This window comes from Lactuca saligna, chromosome 1 (assembly GCF_052625555.1).
Source record: "Lactuca saligna cultivar CGN05327 chromosome 1, ASM5262555v1, whole genome shotgun sequence".
NCBI classification, from domain to species: domain Eukaryota; kingdom Viridiplantae; phylum Streptophyta; class Magnoliopsida; order Asterales; family Asteraceae; genus Lactuca; species Lactuca saligna.
This window is the reverse complement of record NC_136417.1, coordinates 101,187,413-101,202,614: the sequence shown is the minus strand read 5'-3', so window position 1 is coordinate 101,202,614 and position 15,202 is coordinate 101,187,413.

Sequence of the window (15,202 nt, the reverse complement as noted above, 5' to 3'; positions counted from 1 at the left end):
ATGAATTGGTAATTAATTTTCAAATCACTATGATTTGGTAAATAAATTTTTTGACCTCCATCTATTAGTAAGAAATAGGGTAAATAGCAAAAAAAACAAACATTGACCAAAATTTTAATTTGATAATGTTTTTTTTTGTTTCAAATTTAACACTGTATTTTCCAATTTGTTATAATTCTCACCAGTTGACCGATCAACCAGGTTACATGCTAACGTGGCATGATGACGTGGTATGCTGACATGATATACTGACGTGTCAAAATTGAATTTTTTTTTTCTTCAAAAGACACTAAGTTTTCATTTTTTTTTTTTCATTTTGACACTAAATTTAAATGTTCTTTCAATTTTGACACTATGTTTTTTTTGTTCCAAATTGAACATTATTTTTTCCAATTTTGTTCAATGTTGACAATTTTCTATTTGAAACCGTATAAATATTTTTTTAATACATTTAAACTGTATAAATGTTTATTTTGAATTAAAAACCATAGTTTTGTATAAACATTTTTTTTTTTTTTTTTTTTTTTTTTTTTTACATTCAAACCATAATTTTATGTATAAATATGTATTAGTTATATAAAAACCATATTTTATATTAAATACTGTGACAACCCGATAATTCGATTCTATGTAATGACTTAAAAAGTCAAGTATTGTAACCACTTTTGAAATAATGAAATTAACTTCGAAAATAAAATGTACAAAAGTCTCTACTGGTTTACCTATTATGCTAGGTTATTTTGTCAAGCTTTACAGAAATACTAAGAACACTAAAATCTGAGTTATAACGAAGAAGGTATGACCATACTAAGATTTCCGACAAAACCGGCAACACAGATTAACGAAAAATGCGAAGTTTCAATGCAATAGTTTTTAGCTTTAAGTATCCAAATGAAAGTTGTAGATATCATTAAACCATGAGCATACATAAAAAGAACGTCCAAATCTGACTTCATATGAGGAAGTTATGATTTTTCCAAAATCCGGATATAGCAGTAGACAGCTAAATACTCGAAATAGAGATCCAGAGACTTTTGGCCGAAACAACCTAGACAAGAATCGAAGGTCCCAACAATAGTAGCGCAACGGTGAAAAGTCTGACGAAAGCGGACATCGGATGAAGAAGTTATGGATTTTAAATGGACTTTTCGTGTCCCGGTCCGTTAAAAATGATATAATAAAAATAAAGCCAAAATTAGCCGACGAAGTCTAAACGAGAGTTGTAGAGCCTTTTCACACCTAAGCATGCATATAAAGGATGTTGAAATCGGAACTTGTATGCAAAAGTTATGGATTTTACAAGTTCGGGACACAAAATCTGAGGCTGACTTAGCCTCACGGCGTAAGGGGACCATGCTCATGACGTGAGCTCGTGATTGATGTGTTCCAGAGTATCAGCCACATCCAATCTTCGAAGAGGATCAGGTTCACTAGGCCTCACAATGTGAGACACCCAAAACTCACGGCGTGAGACCCAAAACTCAGCCTATAAGTAGAAACCGATGGTTTCAAGTTCTAGTGCTCAATTCTCTCTTCTCTTGTGCTGAAACTCTGCTTCTAAGCCCCCGAGACCCTCCTGAAGCCCCAATTTTTGCGTACAAGTCCCGAAGGAAGGTTTTACATTCCTAAGATTCCCGAGAATCCCGAGAAAATCGACTTTCACAAACCAAAGTTCTGCTCAATTTTCATCTCACTTTCTTCAATCAACCAAGTGAGTTCATACCCCTATAATCTACACATTTAAATGTTTTATAAATGCTTTTATACGCTTTCAAGGGAGGAAATACAAGTAAACACACGGTTATTATCGTCTGTTACATAAAAGTTTCATTATACACTTTTATCAAGTGAATCATATGTGATTCATAACTACTATAACTACTATATGTGATAACATCTTGTATTTTGAAATGAAATATGTGGTTATATGTGTATACAAATCAAACACTATGTTTATACTTTAAGTATATGTGTTCATCTATGGCACTACAGAAGTTATACTTTTCATAACAAGTGAGCATTACACTAGGGTTTACTATACAAACGAAACACACATTTTGAGAAACTATAATAGGTATAGTTTACGAGAAAATCGTAAACATTTACGTACTAACGAATACTATATCAAGGAAATACTTTCATATACACGAACAAATGGACATTTTCATACGTAAATCTGTTTTATACTAAGTTTTGTGAGACATTTCACGTACATTCGAGTATGCATTTGAAGTCCTGTATTATATACCATAATCCCTTGTAGGGGAGCGTGATACTTGTGTATAGATCTATACGGGATTGACAATCCTACACCTAAGCTATTAGCTACAGCTAGGCCGGCAGGCCTGGGGTGACAAACGTCATAACTTTCCAACGATTGAAGAACGTTGATATAGGCATCCTTGTCAAATAGTATGGTTTTAAGACTCACACAGAGTATTAAAAACACATTGATTTACGGGGTTTTCCAAATGCCTTAACGATTTGCACATAAAACTACTATTTTAGGCATGAAAAGCACTATTACATTACAGTTTTGGAAATATCAAAGTACCATACACTATAGTTGAAAACATGGGATTTTCTAAGAACATTTAACATGTACAAACCATTTTCATTATATTTCATATAAACATTGTCACTAAATACTTATGAACTCACCAACTTAAATGCTGACCTACTCTTTCAAAACCACTTGTATTTCTCAGGGATTAAGTAATACAGGTAAAACTGCAGCTTTTGAAGAAGCGACGCTGCAGCGTTAGTTTAATTTCATTTTAAATCCTCATATTGTAATTTCTTTCAAAACAAGTACCTTTCAACAATGTAAACTTTTAAATTATATATGTGATGGTTGTATTGCTTTCTTTACTATGTAGTCAATTGTTACGATACTTTATGAAGTCATCCACCCTCGAACGATTCCGCCGTTCTGGTTTGGGGGTGTGACAGATTGGTATCATAGCATTGTTTATAGTGAACTAAGTATATCGAACCACATAAGATATACAAACTATAAATGCGTAAGGAGTCAAGGTCTCTGACAAGACGTTTTTACACCTAAAACCTCATTTCATTTGAATAGATGATTTTGGGTCGTAAAAGTACAAATACATGCATACAACGATATATTTTCATGGTTAGAACTATACAAAAAGTATTAAGACGAGTTGGACACTACGATTAGTTCTTGATATATGTAATCAAATTTGGGACGAATATAGTCTGATCAACTATATTTATCCAATATTTGACTAACGTATGTCGAGGGATGGTCGTAGTGAGCAACACGTCAAAACTTACCAAAATAAACAATAGTATCAAACATACAAATTTAAATACTATAGGAGTATTTGGTGCATGCAATAGTGTAATTGACATATTTAGCGTTAAATGTTTTCGAATTTTGTTCAACTCTTATAACCCTATTCTCGTATAGTCAAATGGTTGGATTCCACCCACCAGGGGACCCATACTACCCGAACCAGGGTAATGGAGGATGGGTAGAGGAGGATCCCGAAGAAGATGAAGAACCTATCGAGTTGGATGAAGGGGATGACTCTGGTAAGGACTCAGAACCAGAAGTAGTCGACCCTCCAGCGGCTCAACCTCCCACTATTAGGAGGAACTTTCAGCGATCGACTCTTGTTTGGGGAAGTCACCTCCACAATTGGAGCCAACAACAAGGGATACGTCCTCCCTACGGTATGTGTCGGAACTTCTATGACATTAGGGACGGAGGTTCAGCTGACCGAGTACTCCCAATCATGGTGGGCAAGCTGGCCAACCAGTCCTATCAATCCAGGGTCCAAGCAAACCGACTTCGCGAAGTCAACGTGGTAGTACAAGTTCACACTTCCAACATCCGTCGACTTGATAGGTTGCAGGATGACACCCATCTCCGCGCTGACGCATTCCAAGCACAAATGATTGTAGCCCTCGCATAGATGAGGGAACGGCAAGCCGCCTTTGATAGGCGTCTTATGGAAGCAAAGCAATCAGACGCGGAGTCAAGCTCGAAGTGCAACCTACGCACCAAGTAGTTCTTAATAAATCCCAAAATTTTGTTATAGATTAGGAACTCGGTTAAAAGTCTTACTTTTCTTTAACTTCTGTATCGGAGATCCTTAGAAGGGTCGGAAAATTTCCTAACTCCAAATGTAACTCGGCATGTGTTTAATATATATGAAGAAATTTCGTTGTGTATAAATTCTTTGACTACCACTCAGATTCATAAGTTATCTAACACTGTGCAAACTTTTATTATGAGTCAAACTCTAAACCATGGGTAGTTCAGTCGAATTTATAAATTGATAAAAATGACAAATTTATTAAAACACTAAAAACTTATGTTCTTCATTCTATTTCTTTATTAGCACAATGTCACCCGGTAGATCTACACGTCATGTCAACAACGCACCACCTCCACCAGCACCCCCTCCCACAATGGAAAATGCCACATTGATAGCTGTTGTAACGGCTGTAGTAACAACGACAATGGTCCAAAATAAGCAACAATGGTTCTGGTGGGGGAGTAAATAGTTCTACAAATGGCCAACGTCAAGGTCGCCCTGGGGTTTGTACATACAAAGATTTCATGAATAGCAAACCCATTACTTTTAATGGGGCTGGAGCAATAATGGCTATATCCCAGTGGATAGAGAAAACTGAAGCGGTTTTTGAAATTTGTTCTTGTCCGGAAGGGAACAAAGTGAAGTTCACTGCTTGTACTTTCTCTGAAAGAGCTCTGACATGGTGGAATGGCCATGTCAAGTCACTAACGCTAGTAGTGGCTAACTCTATGGGCTGGGAGAACCTAAAACAAATCTTACTGCAAGAGTACTATCCACGGGGCGAATTGCAAAAGCTCAAACAGAAACTTTGGAGCCTTACCATGGTAGGCTCAGATATCACGACCTATACCAACTGGTTCAGTGATTTGTCAATCCTTTGCCCAGGAATAGTTGCTCTAGAGAGCAAGAAGATCGAAAGGTACATCTGGGGACTGTCACCCCAGATTTGAGGGAGTGTTCTAGCTTCTAAGCCAATCGCCTTCGATAGCACCAAACAGTTGCCACAAGCTCTCGTAGACCATGGGGTCTGCCAAAACTTCGCAACTACCGCACCGCAGTAACCCAGAGGAAGCAACAACAAAAACAACAATACCAACAACAACAAGAAGAAGAGGTTCTGGAACAAAAGGAAGGGACAACCTTCACAGGAACCTCCCAAGAAACAACAGATCGTGGCAATCCATGCTGCTACTGCCCCCACTGCTACACCAATTACCACTACACTAGCAAAGCCATATGCTAGAAACCTGCCGAAATGCAGCAAATGCAATTTCCATCCCAACGGAAATTATCGGGAGATGCATTGCAACAACTTCAACAAGAAGGGGACCACTATCCGTTTTTGTAGAGCACTAGCACAACTGATCACCCAAGTGCAAGGAACCGGTGTAGGCCAGGCATGTTATGGATGTGATAAGGCTGGACACTATAAAAGAGACTACCCTAAGGCAAGGAATGATGGCGGCATAGGAAGAGTGCTGGCAATAGGGCAGAACGAAGCAATAGCTGATCCCACAGTGGTTACGGGTATGTTTCTTCTCAGTAACGCTTATGTATGCATACTCTTTGATTGTGGTGCGGAGAGGAGTTTCGTGAGTCATAAATTCAAGCATATACTAAAAACAGAACCCTAAAACACTCAATAAGATATGCACAGTAGAAATGGAAAATGGTAGAACAGAAAGCACGAATGATATGTACATAGGCTGCACACTAACTCTAAACGAACATTTATTTCAAATCGATCTAATGCCGACTACTATAAAGAGCTTTGATGTCATCATCGGTATGGATTGGTTAAGCCTACACCATGTCGATATTCTTTGTCACGAAAGGGTCGCTTGCCTAAACCTACCAAGCGGCGAAACTCTTGTCATTTATGGGGACAAACCCGGTACCAACTTACAAATCATCTCTTGCGTCAAAGCCTAGAGATACCTACATAACGAGTACTATACCTTCTTAGCCCACGTAGTACATAAGGAAAAAGAAACGAAGTGATCAAAGACATTCAAGATGTCTGCGATTTTCCTGATATCTTCCCTAAAGATCTCCCAGGAGTCCCACCAGAACGACAAGTCGAGTTCAGAATCGATTTGATTACCGGAGCTACCCCAGTAGCTAAGTCGCCGTATCATCTGGCGCCCGCTGAGATGCAAGAACTATCCAGCCAATTGAACGAATTGCTCAACAAAGGCTTCATCAGGCCAAGCTTCTCACCTTGGGGAGCACCGGTCTTGTTCGTAAATAAGAAGAATGGATCTTTCTGCATGTGCATTGATTACCGGGAACTTAACAAGCTTACTATCAAGAACCGATACCCGCTACCCCGCATTGACGAGTTGTTCGACCAACTCCAAGGAGCGAGTTATTTCTCAAAGAACGACTTAAGATCCGGGCATCACCAACTACGAGTCTTGGAAGGAGATGTTCCCAAAACAGCTTTTTGAACTCGGTATGTTCACTATGATTTTGTAGTAATGCACTTTGGATTAACAAACGCACCGACAGTGTTCATGGACTTAATGAACCGAGTGTGTCATTCGTTCTTGGACAAATTTGTGATCGTGTTCATAGACGATATACTTATTAATTCAAAGAATAAGGAGGATCATAGTCAACACCTCCGACAAGTCTTAGAAACGCTAAGAAAAGAGAAGCTATAAGCGATATTCTCCAAGTGCGAATTTTGGATTCGGAAGGTAGATTTCCTAGGTCACGTGGTTAGCAAAGACGGAATACATGTGGACCCTTCTGTCACACCCCAAAACCAATAATGGCGGAAACGTTCTGGGGCGGAGGACGTCATGTGTAGTATCACAACACAGTAATTGTAAATAAGCAAACAACATCATCCATTGCATTAAATAAAAACATTTTAATACAAGTGTGTTCCGTACAGTTTTAGACACCAAAAATATAATGTATCAAAATAGTATGATGAGACTTGAATGCGCTCCATCTTCTCAAAAGCTAGCATCGGTACCTGTCTACTGATGACCTGAGAATACAAGTTATTTTGAAAGAGTTTGTCAGCATTAAGCTGGTGAGTTCATAAGTATTTTAGTGTCGAGGTTCGTTTATCAAAAACGTTTTGAACCTGTTGCAAGTATGAGTTGTAAATGTATGTAAGTGTTTGTAAACGTTTGAATCTCTCAGAAAAACCTATATTTTCTGTTAAAAGTATAAAAGTAGCCCTTTACCAAGGCTTAACAGTTTGTATGCTCGTTTGATGTAAAAGTGTGAAATTTCCCAAGTGTAACTATCATTTGACAAAATATAGTTTGTACATTTAAGTTTAGGTGAGGCTATCACCAAAATGTAATGGATAATTTATTGTAGTACGGTAGTTTCGTTTTATATGAACTATTGTGGTACTAACTACCTTAAACCGGGTTTATATTAAGGTATCGTGTGATAAGTTGCACCATACTATTGACTGGTAACATCGACAACGTTTAGTCGAAAAATAGGTTATGACGTTTGGCACCCGTAGACCTGCCGGTCCCACTGTAGCTAACAGAAAGGTGTAGGATAGTCAATCCAGTATAGATCTATACGCAAACTCAACGCTCTCCCTCCAAGAGACTCTGGCTACAACCCGGGTCATGACAATTAAGACATGAACCCATACAGTGGATCACAATTGTTAAAGTATTCGTGTGTTTGTAATAAAATATTACTTGTTCTGGTATCGTTGTATATGTTCCCTTAGTAATGAAAAATGACTCATGAATGAACTGACTCGTTGATCTAGAAATCGTAGTAGTATGATCCCGTGTTACCCCAATGGTAACATACAAATGATGTTTTGATAAGCATGAAAATTGGAAGTACTTTTATGTCTATACACGTATATATGACATATAACTAATATTGAATCGACCCTCGGATAGTCACCCTAAATTCCACCAGACCACATCCAAATCGAGGAAAAGGAAATAGGATAGGTGGCTTTCCTAAGCCCTTTAAACATTATTTATACAGCTATACATATATAGGCATGCAAATTTATAAGTATTAAAACCAAGTTTACAATAAAGCATTTGATAAATAAAAGAGTTTGTAAAACATTTTGGAGTAAAACCGTTTGCACAGTGATAAAATCATTGGTTTCTTAGTTATTAATCACATGTGATTAATGCCGTCACATGTGACTGAAACAATAACTATAAGTGTTTAACTTGTATCCCCCCCATAAAGCATTTAAAAGTATTTAGAATAATTAAAACGGTTGATTAAGGGGTATGAAACTCACTTGGAAATTCGAAGATAGCGAGCTCGAAAACCGGGCAGAGTTTCGTCTCGCGAAACGGATTTTTCTCGGGATTCTCGGGAATCTCGGGAGTAAAATCGACCCTCGGGACTTGAGCAAAAAGACCAGAGCTTCGGGTTTGAACGGGCACGGAAATCGAGGCAAGATCGGGAGAGAAATAGAGGAAATGAACAATATTTTCGGAAAGGCTCGCATGCTATTTATAGAGTTGCTGAACCGCCTCCGAACGCGGGGCGTACGGGAGTACGCAGCGCGTACCCGTGCGTCATCGCTTACGCACGTCGGACGGGACGGGTCGGATGGGGCGGGTCGGATGGGACGGGTCGGTAGCTTCGCATAGGGCGACGTGGACGATCCGAGACCCTTTATTCGAGTACGTGGGGCGTTCGAGCGTACGCGGCGCGTACCTCGGCCCTAGGCTGACTCCTCCTTCGGATAATACCGAAATTTATATAAAATTTATATTTAAATTATTTATCAAACTTCAAAAATTCATATCTCTTTCATACGAACTCCGTTTTTGACGTTCTTTATATCCCTGCGAAGGTGAGACTACGATCTACAACTTCCGTTTAGATTCCGTCGGCAAATTCCGAAATTATTTTTATTATTGTTTTTATTATTTAATACCAATCCATCGTTTTTAAGGAATTTCTTTAAAAACTCATAACTTCGCTATCTGAATTCGGATTTGGGCGATCTTTTTACGCACGATCATGGTTCAAAGACATTAAATCATAGAGAGAAATTAAGTAGAACTTATTTATACATTTTATTACTCACAAGTGGTTACAATACTTGACCTTTTAGGTCGTTACAAAAAGTTGAAATATCGGGTTGTCACATCATTCCCCCGTTAGAGGGAATTTCGTCCCGAAATTCAAAGTAAGGGAACACTCGTGGACTAGGGAAACAGATGTGGGTACTTGCGTTGCATCTGATCTTCGCGTTCCCATGTGAATTCAGGTCCCCGCTTAGCGTTCCAGCGAACCTTCACGATGGGTATGCGACTTTGTTTTGTTCTCTTGACCTCACGGTCCATGATTTCCACTGGTTCTTCCACAAAATTGAGGCTCTCGTTGATCTCGATTTCGTCGAGTGGAATTACGAGAGTCTCGTCGGATATACACTTCTTCAAGTTAGATACATGGAATGTAGAATGTACGTTACGAAGTACGCCTGGTAGATCGAGTTTGTAAGCTACAGGGCCGACTCTTGCAAGAATCTCGAAAGGCCCTATGTACCTCGGATTTAGCTTCCCACGCTTGCCGAAGCATATCAAGCCCTTCCAGGGTGAGACCTTGAGAAGGACTCGGTCTCCCACCTGAAATTCCAAAGGTTTCCTTCGTTTATCTGCGTAGCTCTTCTGTCGGTCTCTAGAGGCTTTCAATCGTTTACGAATTTGAACGATCTTCTCTGTCGTTTCCCGAATGATTTCCGGACCAGTGAGAGTAACGTCGGAAGCTTGTCCCTTTGCTAGTTGGGTATCACCCACCTCAGCCCAACACAGAGGGGATCTGCACTTTCGGCCGTAGAGGGCTTCAAACGGAGCAGCCTTGATGCTCGTGTGATAACTGTTATTATAGGAAAACTCTACAAGGGGTAAATGAGTATCCCATGCCTTCCCAAAGTCAATCACGCAGGCTCGCAACATATCTTCCAGAGTTTGGATGGTTCTCTCACTCTGTCCGTCGGTCTGGGGATGGTAGGCTGTACTCATGTCTAGCCTTGTTCCCAGGGAATGTTGTAGTGATTGCCAAAATCTTGAGGTAAACCTACTATCTCTATCGGAGATAATAGATATAGGCACACCATGTAGCCGTACGATTTCCCTAATGTATGTCCTGGTCAGTTTCTCCATCTTGTCGGTTTCTTTGATAGGTAGGAAGTGTGCAGACTTGGTCAATCTATCGACGATGACCCATATGGTGTCAAGTCCACCCGTTGTCTTGGGCAACTTGGTTATGAAATCCATAGTGATCCGCTCCCACTTCCATTCCGGGATCTCGGGTTGTTGCAATAAACCAGAGGGCTTTTGATACTCGACCTTAACCTTTGCGCAAGTAAGGCATTTACTTACGAAGGTAGCAATCTCTGCTTTCATATTAGGCCACCAGTATAGCTTTTTAAGATCCAGATACATCTTATCTGAACCTGGGTGGACGGAATACCGAGTGTTGTGCGCCTCGGTCATGACCAAGTCTCGGAAACCACCGTGTTTTGGTGTCCAGATCCGATCCATGAAATATAAGGTTCCGTCACCCTTGGCTTCTAGATTCTTGTCCATTCCCCTGAGAGATTCACTCGTCACATTTTCAGGTTCCATGGCTTCAAGTTGGGCCGTCTGAATTTGTTTAGACAAGTGTGAATGGATGGTTATCGATAATGACTTGATTTTGCGACCAGAATATTCCTTCCGACTTAGGGCGTCTGCTACTACGTTGGCTTTACCCGGATGATAACGAATATCGAATTCGTAATTACTGAGTAGCTCGACCCACCTTCGTTGTCTCATATTGAGCTCCTTTTGATCGAAAATGTGTTGTAAACTCTTGTGGTCGGTAAAGATAGTGCTCTTCGTTCCATATAAGTAATGTCTCCAAATCTTCAGAGCAAACACCACTGCTCCTAGTTCAAGGTCATGGGTCGTGTAGTTAACCTCGTGTGTCTTCAACTGTCTCGAGGCATAGGCGATGACCTTACCTCGCTGCATCAGGACACATCCGAGCCCTTGATTCGATGCATCGCAATAGACTACGAAGTCTTCTATTCCTTCGGGAAGGGATAGTATTGGTGCGGTGCACAAGGCTCGTTTGAGTGTTTGGAACGCTTCTTCTTGTTTCTCTTCCCAGTCAAAGGTCATGCCTTTCTGGGTCAGGGTTGTAAAAGGTTTAGCTATTCGGGAGAAGTTTTGAATGAATCTGCGGTAGTAGCCAGCAAGACCTAGAAATTGACGAATTTCTGTCGGGGTCTTAGGTGCTGACCAGTTCTCAATAGCTCTAATTTTGGATGGGTCTACGTGGATTCCTTTTTCGCTCACCACGTGTCCTAAGAATTCGACCCTCCGAATCCAAAATTCACATTTCGAGAACTTCGCATAAAGCTTCTCTTTTCGTAACGTCTCTAGAACTTGTCGCAGGTGATCACCATGCTCTTTCTTACTTCTGGAGTATATCAGGATGTCGTCAATGAAAACGATGACGAACTGATCCAAATAAGGTCGGCATACTCTATTCATCAGATCCATGAAGACTGCTGGCGCGTTGGTTAATCCGAAGGGCATCACCACGAACTCGTAGTGTCCGTAACGGGTTCGGAAGGCTGTCTTTGGAACATCCTCCTCTAGTACTCGTAACTGGTGATATCCGGACCTTAGATCAATCTTGGAAAAATAGTTCGCCCCTTGCAGTTGGTCGAATAGGTCGTCTATGCGAGGCAGCGGGTAACGATTCTTGACCGTCAGTTTGTTGAGTTCTCTGTAGTCAATACACATTCGGAATGATCCGTCTTTCTTCTTAACGAACAAGACCGGTGCTCCCCAAGGTGAGAAACTTGGTCTTATAAAGCCTTTGCTAAGCAGTTCGTTAAGTTGACCAGAGAGTTCCTGCATCTCAGCTGGTGCTAAACGGTAGGGCGATTTGGCTACCGGAGTAGCTCCTGGGACCAAGTCGATTCTAAACTCGACCTGTCGTTGCGGAGGTAATCCGGGTAGTTCTTCTGGAAAAATGTCGTGAAAGTCGCTCACTACTGGGATGTTCTTTAGTTCTTTCGTTTCAAGGCTTGTGTCGACGACGTGAGCAAGGAATGCATGGTACTCTTTGCGCAGATATTTCTGTGCCTGAATACTTGATATAATGCGAAGACTCGTACCAGGTTTGTCACCGTAGACTATAAGAGTTTCATTTGATGGGACGTTTAGACGGACTGCCTTCTCATAGCACATGATGTCGGCGCGATGAAGGCTTAACCAATCCATGCCAATGATAACGTCGAAACTTTTTATTGAGACTGGCATGAGGTCGATTGGGAATGAATGGTTATCTAACGTTAGGGTACAACCTAGGTATATGCTACTCGTACTTTCGGTTTTTCCATTAGCCATTTCCACCGTGAATAGTTCTTTGAGTGCATGTGGTGGTTGAGCAAGCATGTGAGTGAATTTATGGTTTACGAAGCTTCGCTCCGCTCCACTATCGAATAGAATGCATGCATAGGAGTCATCGAGGAGGAACATACCAATTACTACTGTCGGGTCAGCTACTGCCTCTCCGTGACCTATCGCTAGTACCCTCCCTGTTCCGCCAGCATTCCTCGTCTTGGGACAGTCCCTTTTATAGTGGCCTGTTTCGCCACATCCATAGCATGTCGGGCTCGCGCCCGAGCCGGGGACTTGGGCGATCGGTCTCGCCTGATATTTACAGAAACGGACTGTGTGTCCTCTCCTGTGGCAGTTAGAGCACTGCATTTCCTGGCAGGGGCCATTGTGGTGGTAGTTGCATTTGTTGCACTTGTGTGATCTTCCAGCATACCCACTCACCGGAGTAGTTGTAGCAGCAGGGGTTATTGCGGCATGTATCGCCACAATTTGCTGCTTCCTGGCCGCCTGTTGTTTCTTCTTTTCATCCCAGTATTTCCGTTTCGTATCAGCGGGTTTGGAGAGTTCCGGGATGGCTAGGGTGGTTGTGATTTCAGGGGTTTTGACTCCATGGTCAATGAGTCGTTGTGCCAACCGTTTGGCACTGTCGAAGGTAGCGGGGTTTGATGCTAGGACATTCCCCTGATACGGAGGTACAAGCCCCCATATGTACCTTTCGATCTTTTTCCCTTCAGTGGGAACCATGTTGGGGCAGAGGGCCACCAGTTCGCTGAATCTGGCGGTGTAAGCAACAATATTGGTGCCCTTCATGGTCAGGCTCCACAGTTCCTGCTCTAGTTTCTGGATCTCGCCCCTCGGGCAATATTCTTCAACCATGAGGTCTTTCATCGTTTCCCAGCCTATGTCGTTGGCTACGACAAGAGTTAGAGATTTAACGTGGCCGTTCCACCACGTTAGGGCCTTTCCTTCAAAAGTGCATGCGGCGTATTTCACTTTGCTCGCAGCAGGGCATGAACATATTTCGAAGACCGCTTCAGTCTTCTCGAACCATTGCGAGAGAGCAATGACTCCGCCGGTCCCATGAAAGGACTTCGGCTTGCAGTTGGTGAAATCCTTGTAAGAGCACTCTCTCGAGCGCACAGGGGTTTCAACCGGAATTGATTCCACAGGGGTTCCACCTCTGCTGGCATCAGAAGAGTGATACTGAGCCATGGCAGTTGCCACTGCTGCAGCTACGGCAGCATTTAGGGCTGCAGTATCGATGACCGGAGGCGGTGGAGGTGGTGGTGCAGGATTATTCCTGGGAGATTTGCGAGGAGGCATCCTTCAGCTATAAGTTTATAAAGGTAAGAAAATGGTAAGAATCAATTTGTAAGCAACGTGAGAGTGATACATGGACTAAATAACCATAGCCCAACAGTTGTATGAGTGTTTGAAATCACATCAAAATAGTAGTAGGAAAACACAAGTGTATAGATTTTTCCCACAATTTAGATAGATTTCAATAATACAGGTATTACTGATGTAATGAGTTTAATGAAAATTGACCTAATAGTAGGTCTTACATCATACCGCATAGAAAAGTTTGATAGTTCCTAGATTCTTAATTAGAGTACTGAGAGTTAGGAATATTTTACATACAAGTGCTACTTAGAGCATATATGTTAAAGGCAATTCTTTAACCCAAAAGATAATGATGTACTAGACATCATCTAACGGCGACGAATATTCCTTAGAAGAACCCTAAGGTCTCTCATTTGATGGTCCCTTTCTTGAAGGTGTTGCTCGTGAGTACTTTGACGAGTTCGGAGTTCCATGACTTCAGCTTGAGAGGCAACCAGATGTTGTCGTAGGGTTCCATTGGTTCTCCAGGTCCGTTCCATGTCTTCTTCAAGACGGCGGATGCGGACTGTGTTGACACCTGAGTTGGCATCAATTTCCATGACTTGGTCGATGGTTGCTCTACCTTGCTCGACATTTCGAGCTATCCTGCGGATAATGACAGGCAGGGCTCGGTCAGCAGAGCTACCATTGCTGACGTTGTGAAAGCTTCGGTCCCCAAAGTATGGTAAGGGTTGACCCTGTTCTTCACTCCAACGGTTCAAGTGGTTTGCCCATAGGGGAGTAGGACCTGGAAAAGTTGGTCGAGGGTTGTTGTTCGGGGGTTGACCTACTAGTGGTAGGTTGTTGACTTCAGGCTCAGAGTCTGATCTATCTGAGAAGCCTTCTGCTTGATGATCATCCAACGGAATTTGGTGTTCATCGTCAGACTCTGCTTCGAGCCTTCCTATGTTGCCCTCATTTGGAAAGTACGGGTCGTCGTGACGAAATCCAGCCATTTAGATCTACGTGAGAAGAGAGGTATAAAGATATAGTATGTATGTAGTTAATAGCACAAAATACGCCTATAGTATTTTAAGTTTAAGTTCCACTGTTCGTTTGTGGCATTGTTGGTAAGTTTTTAGACTTGTTAACACATCACAACTATTCTAGGGCATATGCTAATCACTCCTCGGACCAGCATAGTTGATCAGGCTATGCCATTCCCAGGACTGACCAAACATCCCCTAGCTCACCTGTGATATTTTAACAATCGTAATACTTTTGTTTTTGTCGTTTGTGACACCGGTTTTAGCATGAATGCAGACTAGTATACTTAATTTACTATTTTAAAGTATAAATTCCTGGTCAGAGTGTTTTAATCCCAAATGGGTTTATAGCTTAGTATATCTTTTATGGGTTGATATACTTGCTTCA